The sequence below is a fragment of the Heloderma suspectum genome, chromosome 2 (genome assembly GCF_057233095.1).
Source record: "Heloderma suspectum isolate Gila_16-S chromosome 2, 16-S_ref, whole genome shotgun sequence".
NCBI lineage: Eukaryota > Metazoa > Chordata > Lepidosauria > Squamata > Helodermatidae > Heloderma > Heloderma suspectum.
The window spans coordinates 20538759-20552497 of record NC_139459.1 but is presented as its reverse complement, the minus strand read 5'-3'; the positions used below and the strand labels follow the sequence as shown (position 1 = coordinate 20552497).

At 42.7% G+C, this 13739-nt stretch overlaps 1 protein-coding gene across 1 annotated transcript in view; it reads right to left on the bottom strand.

The window, feature by feature from the left end:
• Positions 1 to 13158, bottom strand: part of RAB27B (RAB27B, member RAS oncogene family) — a 167187-nt gene extending 154029 nt beyond the window's left edge. The window contains exons 1-2 of the mRNA XM_084832935.1: positions 13074 to 13158; positions 12837 to 12924 (exon numbers count right to left, since the gene is read on the bottom strand). The gene's annotated coding sequence lies outside the window, so the exon portion shown is untranslated. The remainder of the gene's footprint in view (positions 1 to 12836; positions 12925 to 13073) is intronic.
• Between the last annotated feature and the right edge of the window lie 581 nt (positions 13159 to 13739).

The window sequence follows — 13739 nt, the reverse complement described above, 5'->3', positions numbered from 1 at the left end:
GTGCAAAGACGGGCATGATAAAGGACAAAGAAGGCAGGGACCTAACAGAAGCAGATGAGATTAAGAAGAGGTGGCAAGAATACACAGAAGAACTATACAGGAAAGATCTGAATGTCCCTGATAGCCATGATGGTGCGGTCACTGAACTTGAGCCGGACATCCTAGAGAGTGAAGTCAAGTGGGCCTTAGGAAGCATTAGTAACAACAAAGCTAGCGGAGATGACAGTATTCCAGCCGAGCTATTTAAAATCCTAAAAGATGTTGCTGTTAAAGTGCTGCATTCAATATGCCAACAAATCTGGAACACTCAACAGTGGCCACAAGACTGGAAAAGGTCAGTTTACATTCCAATTCCAAAGAAGGGCAACGCCAAAGAGTGTTCAAACTACCGCACAATTGCGCTCATTTCACATGCCAGCAAGGTGATGCTCAAAATCCTACAAGCTAGGCTTCAGCAGTATGCGAACCGAGAACTACCGGAAGTACAAGCTGGGTTTAGAAGAGGCAGAGGAACTAGAGATCAAATCGCCAACATTCGCTGGATCATGGAGAAAGCAAGAGAATTCCAGAAAAACGTCTATTTCTGCTTCATTGACTACGCTAAAGCCTTTGATTGTGTGGATCACAACAAACTGTGGCAAATTCTGAAAGTGATGGGAATACCAGACCACCTTACCCGTCTCCTGAGAAACCTGTACGAGGGTCAAGAAGCAACAGTAAGAACCAGACATGGAACAACCGATTGGTTCAAAATTGGGAAAGGAGTACGACAAGGCTGCATATTGTCACCCTGCTTATTTAACTTATATGCAGAGTACATCATGAGAAATGCCGGGTTGGATGAATCACAGGTCGGAATTAAGATTGCCGGGAGAATTATCAACAACCTCCGATATGCAGACGATACCACCCTAATGGCAGAAAGCGAAGAGGATCTCAAGAGCCTCTTGTTGAGGGTGAAAGAGGAGAGTGCAAAAGCTGGTTTGAAACTCAACATTAAAAAAACTAAGATCATGGCATCTGGCCCTATCACTTCCTGGCATATAGAAGGGGAAGAAATGGAAGCAGTGACAGATTTTACTTTCTTGGGCTCCAAGATCACTGCAGACGGTGACTGTAGCCATGAAATTAAAAGACGCTTGCTCCTTGGGAGGAAAGCTATGGCAAACCTAGACAGCATAGTAAGAAGCAGAGACATCACCTTGCCGACAAAGGTCCGTCTAATCAAAGCTATGGTTTTCCCAGTAGTAATGTATGGCTGTGAGAGCTGGACTATAAGGAAGGCTGAGCGCCGAAGAATTGATGCTTTCCAACTGTGGTGCTGGAGAAGACTCTTACGAGTCCCCTGGACTGCAAGGAGGTCAAATCAGTCCATCCTAAAGGAAATCAACCCTGAGTGCTCATTGGAAGGACAGATAATGAAGCTGAAGCTCCAATATTTTGGCCACCTAATGCGAAGAGAAAACTCCCTGGAAAAGACCCTGATGCTGGGAAAGACTGAAGGCAAAAGGAGAAGGGGACAGCAGAGGATGAGATGGCTAGATAGCATCACGGATGCAATGAATATGAACTTGAGCACGCTCCGGGAGAGAGCGCAGGACAGGAAGGCCTGGCGTGCTATGGTCCATGGGGTCACGAAGAGTCGGACACGACTGAACGACTGAACAACAACAACAACAACTCCAGATGTGGCCTGATCAGCACAGAATAAGTGGAATTATTACTTGGTGTGATCTGGACATTGTGCTTCTGTCAATGCAGCCTAAGATTGTATTAACTTTGTTTTTTAGCCGCTGCATCACACTGTTGGCTCATGTTCTGCTTGTGATCAACTAAGGCAACTAGATCTTTTTCAAACGTACTGCTGTCAAGCCAGGTCTCTCTCATCCTATACTTATGCCTTTGATTTTTTTGTAGCTAAATGCGGGATTTTACATAGATCTCTGTTAAATTTCATCTTGTTGGTTTTGAACCAGCATTACAGCCTGCCAAAACTGAATGGGGTTAGCTATCCTTCCTAGCTTCATGTCAATCGGCTAAATATTTTTTTACCTGTCAAGTGCTCAACCCTAAGTGTGACCAATAGATAAAAGCCCAGGATGGGGCTATACAGACAGGAGACGAGGAGGCTTGATCCTCAATGCCTGGGATCACAAGACACAGGGAGAAGCTTATTCCCCAAATAGTTATGTGTGAACCCTGACCCCAACTCATCTCAAACACCATTTGGTGTTTTTTCTTTAGTATTCCTGTCCAGCAGGTTAGCCTTTGCCATGACCTCTCCCCACTGCCAGTTATCCCTCCCACTTCCCAAAGGAAAGAGGGGAGCTGTTCAAAAGCCCATTTTTAATTGGACAAAAGTCTGAAAGGGTTTGGGCCCAACTCAAAATGGGACAGACTCTTCTGAGTTGTGGAGAGGTTTATTTTGAGCCCCCATGATTCAAACTTAATTTGAACTGTTACTGTCCCCACCCCGATAGTGTCCTAGAGTCCATACCTTTGCTTTCTCCTAAAAAAGTGAGTGGTTTCCAATGGGTTTTATGGGGGAAAGGAAAGCACTGGACTTGGGAACAATGCTGTAGTGTGAAGCCCTCTATCTCCGATATGGAGGGCCTAACTAGATATTATGGGGGCGGGATGGCTGCTGCCAAGAGGCATCTCCCCAGTTAACATCTGGTGAAAGAAACACAAGACATGACATCATCATGCTTGGAATTCATCTGAGCATGATGATGTCATGTCACATGTTTCCTTTACTAGACATTACCATGAAGATTGGGAGGGGGACATGGGTCAGCAGCGACCAAGAGCCCCCCTTATATTTCCTGAAGCCCTGAGGGGCCCAGCTGTTACTGACGGAGAACCTGCAAGAGTTGCAATGTGCAAAGAGGACTCAGGGCACGCGCACAGGCACACACCACCCATGACAATGACAATAACAAGCAAGTAATGAGGAGGAAGAGTAGATGTTGGTAATCATGAGCATGAAATTATTTCAAAAAATGGTGGTACTACAGAAATGTCCCAGAAATATATCTGTGAAAAACTGGGCATCCAGAGGAACTCCGACATTCATTTTTGAAAGGACATTTCTAGTCATTAACATATAAGCAATTTATTAACTATGTCAGTCCCAGCAACATAAAACTGTGCTTTGGGTGGGGGTGGGGTGGGGAAGTTGCCCAAGAAAAGAAGAAAACAAGATCCTGCCCCAAGAAGCTTGCAATCTAAAGTCTGTCAATGGGAAGAGAACAGCAATTATTTCTAAGCATTTCTGTCTCAGAGAGGGAAATACTACTTTCTGAAGGCTATTGTATAAGGCCAGTCCTGGCAGCAGCACCTCTAGTTCTGATTGGCAAGACAATTAATACCACAAACTGCCATCTTCACAAAGCACGTTCGGGAGCATTGAACATCCCATTCCACTGACAGTAACCTTATTAAATTTAATAGGGAGGAATCTGCCCTGTTGAATTAGCGATCCCAAGTTAATAAGACTGTCAAAGGGATTTCAGCTCTATTATGTATGCTATCTACCTAGTGTGATACAGCTTTTTAAAAAAAATCCTAGAGCTATTGAAGTTGTATATCCCCCATCAGAGCAAAATCTCAGCAGTTCAGAATCTTTTGTGCATTCATCCAGGAATCTAAGGAAAGGCTATTATCTTCATTCATGCGATGCCTTCACAGCTTACTGCTGGAACCACCACTGGACGTACTTCTACCACTGCTTTTATATATTGAATTTACATTGTTGTCCTTTTCTTCTAAGGATTTTGTGATGACTTATGGTTGATGCAAATAAACAACTAAACTGAACTGAGAGCTTTTCTACGCTAGGCATTTATTGTGCACCCGTGATTCCTTACTCACAGTTGTTTAAGGGTTCTTTAGACAACATCGTGATCCTCCAGTTTCACTTCTGCACTTAACAGTTTGTTTTAGAACAGGGAAAATGGGGTATTATTTCTGAAAGCACTATTTGTACTTGTGTATTTGCACTATTCCGCTATAGCACAGGTCCACACAGAGGTTATGGAGTGGAAAAGCAGGAAAGGAAAAGCTTTGTGTACAGCTCGGATCTCAAGGCTGATGAAACCAAAGGCCGCGTGTAGAAAAGCTCCCAATCCCGGTTACTTTAAGGGTCACGCTTTCCTAGTTTTAGTCAGCTCTTCACTTCAGGTTATCAGGTCATTACATCCCCAAAACAAAGCCATGTATGCTGGATGAAGCATACATTTGTCCTAAATCAGCCTTCCCCAACCTGGTGCCAACCAGATGTGTTGGAAGACAACTTGGTTTTTATATTTTATATAATGCATTTTTATGCTTTATAATTTTTGTGAACAGCCAGAGAGCTTCGGCTATGGGGCGGGATAGAAATATAATAAATAAAATGAATGAATGAATGAACTTCCATTACCCCCAGCCATTGGCCATGCTGGCTGAGGATGATGAGAGCTGTAGTCCATCACACCTGGAGGGTGCCCAGTTGGGAGAGGCTGCCCTGGTTGATGGCCATAAGGAGCTAAACTTTTCAGTATTTGGACTACAAAAATTAGTCTGCATAGCAACTTTATGCGCTCCTGAATCAGTGCTTGAATACTAAATCATAACTCGCAGAGGAGCTCAGATGTCACCATTTAATGAATCTTAATGAAATTTTAGATTTCATTAAGTGGCATGGCAATGTGATTTTAGTGGAGAAGTGAAACTTCTTAGAGAAGTTTGGATATAGTCACGATTACATTGCAAAAAAAGGCAATGTATTTTAAGAACATTTGTCGGTGTTTACTTTTTTACACCTTCTATAGCTACACCAATGTTATTAGCAAACTTAACTTACCCTTTTTGAAGCAAACAGATTTATGCCTTTAGTTATGACTATTCATGTCCATTGAATTATTTATGACAATAGTCACATAGGGCTTTTGCGATGGGCCGATGGCCACCAATTTGGATGGCTTTAAAAGGGGGTTGGACAAATTCCTGGAGCAACGAACACCAAAAAAAGATGTCCTCTTCATCATAGGGGATTGGAATGCTAAAGTAGGAAGTCAAGAAATCACCGGGATAACAGGCAGGCATGGCCTTGGTGTACAAAATGAAGCAGGACAAAAGCTAATAGAGTTTTGCCAAGAGAACATGCTGATCATAGCAAACACTCTTTTCCAACAGCACAAGAGGCGACTCTACACATGGACGTCACCAGATGGTCAATATCGAAATCAGATTAATTATGTCCTTTGCAGCCAAAGATGGAGAAGCTCCATACAGTCAGTAAAAACAAGACCTGGAGCTGACTGTGGCTCAGATCATGAGCTGCTTCTTGCAAAATTTCGGCTTAAATTGAAGAACATCGGGAAAACCACTAAACCGTTCAGGTATGACCTAAATCATATCCCTGATGAATATACAGTGGAGGTGAGGAATAGATTTCAGGGATTAGACCTGATAGACAGAGTGCCTGAGGAACTATGGACGGAGGTCCGTAACATTGTTCAGGAGGCAGCAACTCAATCCATCCCAAAGAAAAAGAAATGCAAGAAAGCCAAGTGGCTGTCTGATGAGGCTTTACAAGTAGCTCACGAAAGAAGGGAAGCGAAAAGCAAGGGAGAAAGGGGAAGATATAGCCAACTGAATGCAGAGTTCCAGAGAATAGCAAGGAGAGACAAGAAGGCCTTCTTAAATGAACAATGCAAAGAAATCGAGGAAAACAACAGAATGGGAAAGACTAGAGATCTCTTCAAGAAAAGTGGAGATCTCAAGGGAACGTTTTGTGCAAAGACGGGCATGATAAAGGACAAAGAAGGCAGGGACCTAACACAAGCAGATGAGATTAAGAAGAGGTGGCAAGAATACACAGAAGAACTATACAGGAAAGATCTGAATGTCCCTGATAGCCATGATAGTGCACTCACTGAACTTGAGCCGGACATCCTCGAGAGTGAAGTCAAGTGGGCCTTAGGAAGCATTAGTAACAACAAAGCTAGCGGAGATGAGAGTATTCCAGCTGAGCTATTTAAAATCCTAAAAGATGATGCTGTTAAAGTGCTGCATTCAATATGCCAACAAATTTGGAACACTCAACAATGGCCACAAGACTGGAAAAGGTCAGTTTACATTCCAATTCCAAAGAAGGGCAACGCCAAAGAGTGTTCAAACTACCGCACAATTGCGCTCATTTCACATGCCAGCAAGGTGATGCTCAAAATCCTACATGCTAGGCTTCAGCAGTATGCAAACCGAGAACTACCGGAAGTACAAGCTGGGTTTCGAAGAGGCAGAGGAACTAGAGATCAAATCGCCAACATTCGCTGGATCATGGAGAAAGCAAGAGAATTCCAGAAAAACGTCTATTTCTGCTTCATTGACTACGCTAAAGCCTTTGATTGTGTGGATCACAACAAACTCTGGCAAATTCTTAAAGTGATGGGAGTACCAGACCACTTTACCTGTCTCCTGAGAAACCTGTACGAGGGTCAAGAAGCAACAGTAAGAACCAGACATGGAACAACTGAGTGGTTCAAAATTGGGAAAGGAGTACGACAAGGCTGCATATTGTCACCCTGCTTATTTAACTTATATGCAGAGTACATCATGAGAAATGCCGGGTTGGATGAATCACAGGTCGGAATTAAGATTGCTGGGAGAATTATCAACAACCTCCGATATGCAGACGATACTACCCTAATGGCAGAAAGCGAAGAGGATCTAAAGAGCCTCTTGTTGAGTGTGAAAGAGGAGAGTGCAAAAGCTGGTTTGAAACTCAACATTAAGAAAACTAAGATCATGGCATCTGGCCCCATCACTTCCTGGCATATAGAAGGGGAAGAAATGGAAGCAGTGACAGATTTTACTTTCTTGGGCTCCAAGATCACTGCAGACGGTGACTGTAGCCATGAAATTAAAAGACGCTTGCTCCTTGGGAGGAAAGCTATGGCAAACCTAGACAGCATAGTAAGAAGCAGAGACATCACCTTGCCGACAAAGGTCTGTCTAATCAAAGCTATGGTTTTCCCAGTAGTAATGTATGGCTGTGAGAGCTGGACTGTAAGGAAGGCTGAGCACCGAAGAATTGATGCTTTCGAACTGTGGTGCTGGAGAAGACTCTTACGAGTCCCCTGGACTGCAAGGAGGTCAAATCAGTCCATCCTAAAGGAAATCAACCCTGAGTGCTCATTGGAAGGACAGATACTGAAGTTGAAGCTCAAATATTTTGGCCACCTAATGCGAAGAGAAAACTCCCTGGAAAAGACTCTGATGCTGGCTGGGAAAGACTGAAGGCAAAAGGAGAAGGGGACGGCAGAGGATGAGATGGCTAGATAGCATCACCGATGCAATAAATATGAACTTGAGCACACTCCGGGAGAGAGCGGAGGATAGGAAGGCCTGGCGTGCTATGGTCCATGGGGTCACGAAGAGTCGAACACGACTGAACGACTGAACAACAACAAAAATCCTGATGGCTATGTTCTACCTCTAGTACCAGAGGCAGTGAGCCTATGTACACTAGTTGCTGGGGAACATGGGTGGGAGGATGCTGGTGTGCTCATGCCCTATTTATTTATTTATTTATTTATTTATTTATTTATTTTCTATACTGCCCAATAGCCGAAGCTCTCTGCTTGTGGATTCCCAGTCAACAGCTGGTTGGCCACCGTGTGAATAGAAAGCTGGACTAGATGGACCCTTGGTCTGATCCAGCATGGCTCTTCTTATGTTCTTAATCTGCTGCATTTACTGTCAGTTTTGTTGTGGAACTGAGACCCGAGCACTACATGAGGAGTGTTTCCTTTCCTGTTTTTCTGCGACATAACCTGCCAGGGGCACTGTGGTATAGTGGAACAGCACAAATACATGAGAGGAAATCACATTTTCTTTTGGCATCAGAAATAATATCCCATTTTTCCTGCTCTAAAAATCTAATGGAAAGTGAGAAACTGGAGGGTCACAACATCATCTAAAAAACCCATAAACTGTGAGTAGGGAATGACGAGAGCAAAACAAATGCCTTATGTAGAAAAGATCACAGACATTTTTACATATTAGGGAAGGCTATGCCCTCTATCATTTCCTTCAAAGAACGTATGAGCCAGGACCTCCCCACCAACATCCAATTGCATGCAAGCCATTTTTTCATGATTGCTCTCCCCATTCTCAGGTGCCCCCCCCCCCCGGGCGATTGTGAAGGGCTGTGATTTTTTTTCTTTATTTAAAATAAACTTTAAGCCACCTTTAAAGGTAGAACCTAGATGGTGAAATAGTGAGTCAGCTGTGCCCATGGCTAGAGGGTCTCCCCAGCCCATCCCCACAGTTAAGGGTACCTGTGAACTGGCTAAACAACCTTCTCTGCAACAATAGTTGGTGGCAGCATCTCCTGTATGGAGAATAGTAAAGAAGCTGCTGCTGCCAGCAAATCCCCCAAAATCAGATACTCAAATACTCATGTCTTATTTTTTCCTTAAAGAATAAGAGCCAGGGAACATGGACAGTTCTACTGTAACCAAACATACTATACAGTTCCACTGCAACCACCTATATCGGATGCATGAGTATTGTCTGAATGAGTGCATTATCTCCCAGGAACTGATGGATCAAAACATAAACATCAGAGGGATTGCCGGTGGTGAGATAGCGGAGAATTAAGCCAAGGCACCAAGTTGAAGAACACGGTTAGATCAGTCTTCCCCAACATGGGGCCCTCCAGATGTTTTAGACTACAGATTCCATCAGCACCAGCCAGCATGGCCAATGGTCAGGGATGGTGGGAGTTGCAGTCTGAAACACCTGGAAGGCACCATCTTTAGGAAACATGATCTAGATGTTGTCATTTACCCACTCGCTGTCATTTACCCATTGAACAACTCTCATGAGCACTGAGTCACTGGGATTACCTGGTCCCACTGCTGTCCATTCCTCTTTACTATCCCTATATCTGTAGTGTCTCACTACAGGCAACCAGGCAGCCATTCAACACATCAGAGACAACCATTCAACACAGCATTCAGCGTCATGCAAATCAAAGTGCGGCCTACAGTAGCAATAGCCATGGTGGGAAGCCAGACATTCCTCTGTGGGGTTTTGTCAGGGCTGGGCCATAAATAGCTGCCACAGTGGATCCAGGGGCTGGAACTCAGGGGTTCTGCTAGGGGATTAAGCAAGGGGGTCAGGAAAGAAGCTAATGCCAAGGAACAAGCCAGGAGTCAACCCCCAAAAGCAAACCAGAGCCAGAAAGACTACTGTTGGTCAGACAAAGTCAAAATCCAAGTAGGAAATCATTTATATATTTCTTTTCACTAAAAATAGCGTTCCCAGCAGCTAACAATAATAAAATACAGATCAAATACAGAATCAATTCAAACCACAACGAAAAACACACCAATTAAAAAAAAACTCAGCACCCACCAGTTAAAACCAACTTCAGCAAACATGTCAGCTTAAAAGCCAAAAGCCTGTCTAAATAAAATGTAAAATGTCTTTGCCAGTCGGCATAAAGTCAACAGAAAAGGAGCTAGTCTGGCTTCCCTTAGCAGTAAGTTCCAGAGCCTGGAAGCAGCCACCTAGATGGATGGGTGGGGTCAATCTAGAACAATTTATTGCCCAGGAAGATGCTTCAAGCAAGAGTCCTGATGGCTCACCAGACAGGCCAACTGCACACCTAGAGTTAAGAGTTCCTAGTTTTAACTCCTGTTAGGACAGAAGCTTGCTGTTGTAGCTGCCAACTGTTGTAGTATTGCTAGCTTTTCTTTCTAAAGATATATTTGTGCTATTGAGCTTGCTTCTGGTCAAACAAAGGACTGCGACTATGTAAAGTTGGCATTAGAAATGGTGTAGCAGCTGCTGGCATAGCAGGGCCATTGGATGGCTCTGTTCACAGAGCAACCCAAAGCTGTGAGATGGAGAGTCCAGAAAGACTGAGATGTTCCTCCAAGTCAAATCAACCTTTACTCATGAATTTCATCAAACAATTTGGAAATCCAAATCACAATAAAAGCACCACCAAAACAATATGAAGCAATGCATACTATTAAAATGAAGTAGAAACAATACTAACATTATATAAAGACAAACATAGAAACCAAAAATGCTATGCAAACAGTTACAGGATGGGGTATTCCTGAATTCAAACTTCCATTTACTGTCACTAGTAAACAGTCATCTCACTTCTGCATACTTGTATGATAGAAGGTTTATATCAAACAACACCCAAAGTCTGCATTCCTTTTAGCAATTAAAGGATGATTTGAGGTGCAATATTTATCCTATTTAAATCAGTGGTACAACTCCCTTTTTGTTTTTGTTCGGGATTGCACCCCTTTTCATTAACTATGTCTATTTAAGCAGAATTAAGGAGACATGGGACCCAACCATACATAGTTGTCATCAGCTTTAGACAACTAAATTGCATGTAATATGGAAACACCAGATTATTTACTTTTTAGTCGAGAGGAAATTCACACAGCTGTTTCCAAAATTTGATTTTTTTTTTTTTCCCCACATCAGTGGAGTGAGAAAACAGGATTCTGGAGATCTGAAGTTTCTCCTCTGTGTTTCTGACAGTGACTCAGGGTTGATAAAAAAGAAGAAGATTTTTAATGGATTTTTAAAAATTTAAATTGGATTTTTAAACATTTAAATCAGATTTTGAAATTTTCTTAAAACAAATAGTATTTCTTTATTTATCTGTGGCATTTATATACCACTGAATATCATAAAATCTCCCAGAAGTTATAGCAATAGTAAAAAAAGAGCCTAGGTCAAAGATATCGTCATGAATACTAATTATACAGCTTCTAATTATATTCTATGAATATGTTAACAGCCGTTAATGGAGATGGGAGATAACTTGATCAGTCCTATTCTGCACTGCAGGTGGTGTACAGAAGTGTATGTTCACTCTCTCTCTCTCGCTCTCTCTCTCTCTCTCTCTCTCTCTCTCTCTCTCTCTCTCTCTGCCTTCCCTATCTCTAAGTGCAAAGATACAGGAGGTCAATGATAGGAGACTTTGAGGAGATGGAGTAGATCTGAACAAGGAGGAGGAATCTAGATATAAACGCAAGGGATAGGGGAGGGAAATAGAAAGTGGAACCAAAAGTGAACAGAACATATTCATGCAGTTCTGACTTCTGAGGAAACATCTGCGGCATGTATCCTCCACTGTGTACCTACCTTTTAGTGAAACCTACATCTCTGTATATGTATTAAGGTTATATTAAACAATACTGTACTTCTACTAATAAAAGATGGTTAAATAGAATCTTCCTCACTAGTGATTTAAACTGTGATTTAAATCATTAAAACTGAGTCCTTCGGAGAAGCAATTTAAATCATGATTTAAATCAATTTGATTTAAATCAAATCAACCTTGCTGTGAGCAAAATGATGTATCTTGTGGGAATGTTAAGGATGGAAAAATAAAAGAAAGTACCCCAACTAGAACTCATCTGTGATTGAAAAGAAAACAGATTCCTTCAGCCTTGGCCAAGCAACAGGTTTAAGGTTTGCCAAAATATTCCAGAAAATCCAGTTTCCATTTAATCTTTGTAAACTGCCCAGAGAGCTTTGGCTATGGGGTAGTATAGAAATGTAATAAATGAAATGAAACAACAGAAGTAAATAGAGGGGACCTTAATGGGCCTCCTACTCTGTGCTGAACCAGACACTGGCAACAGAACCTGGGTTAGTAACCCCAATCACTAAACAGCTACAAAGCAGAAGAAAGAGGGTGCAATTTACAGTGGAGAAGTGGTGGATGGGAGGATAGGCATAACTTTTCTCCACCATCCTTTCCCCTTCAATTGTCTCCCCACAACCAGGGTTCTTGCTGCATCACAGGAGAAAGTGGGGGAGGGAAAGCATTGGGCAGGAGAAAGATTACACTCCTCTTCCCTTCTGCCACTTTTCTGCTGCAAATTACACCCTCCCGTATTGCTTTGTAGCTGTCTGGTGATGACCCAGGTGCACAGCCCCCATTCTGATGCTGAACATCTAGTTCGGCCCTCTTATCTTGCTGAAAAAGTAGCCATTTATAAGTGAACCACGCCTGCAAGGTATGATGCATAGAACATAATGTTGGCAATCCTAAATCAATAAGACTTCATTCTGACTAAACATGTTTAGGATTGTAGTGCACCTCTTTCTGCAAAAGAGTGATATTTTGAGTGATGCTCCTTATCACTCAAAATTTGGGCCCAAACATACTACACAGCCACTTCATGGAAGCATTACTCCCCATGGTAGCTGTTCCTAGCCTGACGTGCGGACTGGGGACTTGTCTCTAGAGCACCACAGAATTGTTTTTAAAGGTTTGTGGTAGCATGGAGGAAAATCACTTGGTGTTTTTTGGTGGTGGTGTTTAAAATGCAGACCCTTTACTCCTTTGGAATCCAGTCGATAACATAAATACACCAAAGTAGATGGAGAAGTATTTAATTTCACTGAAGACAATGGGATTAAACTGGATTACATTCAAGTACGTTGGTTTCCAACACTTACTAGCTTCTTCCTGTTTTTAACCCAAGTCATTCTTGCTCCAGTGCAAGTGACTTACCTCTTGCCCTACCCTCAGTGGCCATGGAGGACACTTGGGGAAAAAACAATGCCCAGTAGAAAAACATCTCTGATCATGCATAAACAAACGAAGATGCCTCTCTCAGGACTTTTTAAGGGCACTTTTGTATGTTTCTCCTCAGGAAATATTTTTAAATTATTTAATAAATTGCAACCCCCTCCCCCCAAGAGGGTTGGCAGGGTTCTAGAAGGAATGTTTTGCAAAAGACAAAGGTGAAATCAGCAATAAGCATTGCAAGGACAATCATACAAAATCTACTTACACTTTTTGGTGTGAAATAATCCCTCTGGATCTTGTCAGCAAGAAAATAACTAGCCCATTTCTTTATGGCACTGTTGCTCGTGTCTGCTCTATGGACATAAGAAAACACAGATATGAGGGGGGTGGGTGTGGGGAACGCAGCCACTGGCGATCTGGCAATGCAGCTGACTCTGCTAGGCACTGATACAGCACCTGGAAGGTTAAGGATGCTGAAGATAACAAGCAGATAAAGAAATACCTTTCAAGAGGTAAATGATGCTCCTGCTGCAGCCGCTGCTACCCCTTGTCTTGTGTAACAGCAAGAGCTGATCTGTCTCTGTACCACTGACATGCTACCAGCCAGCGTTTCAAAAAAGTGTCTGTGTGGTCCTAGTGCCAGAGTGTGTGGTTTCTTTGTGTAGCAGTGGCACTCTTGTCACCTTTTTCAGACTGTTCCAAGTTGCCCCTGAGGGGAGAAAAGGGGATCAAGTGCTTAAATCAGAACAAGGAAGATTTGGCTCAAAACCTGCCTTGCTGCAGCAGGAAAAGCCTATTTGGTCCTTTTAAAAACAAACAACAGCAGCATTTGAATCCTATGAAAACTTGCCATGGAGTAAGAAAGCATGCTAACATTGTGCTGTAAATGTTCTTGAAATGATGGGGTCTTGCAGTGGGGAGCATAGTGAGCCTTGTGTCATCATCTCTAACTGCATAGAGGAAAAGGGCTACATAGAGGAAATTTCCTTTATATAAAAAAGTTCTTTTGAATGCTGAAGAGGGGTATGATCCAAAAGAAGGAAACACATGCTCTCTAGAGATGACCAGGGAAAAGGACAATTCAGGAATCAGGGGTGCATGCCAATCATCTGCTCAGGAGGTAAGAGTAGGAGCAGAAGCTGGATACCGGCATTCCTCTAAATAGATG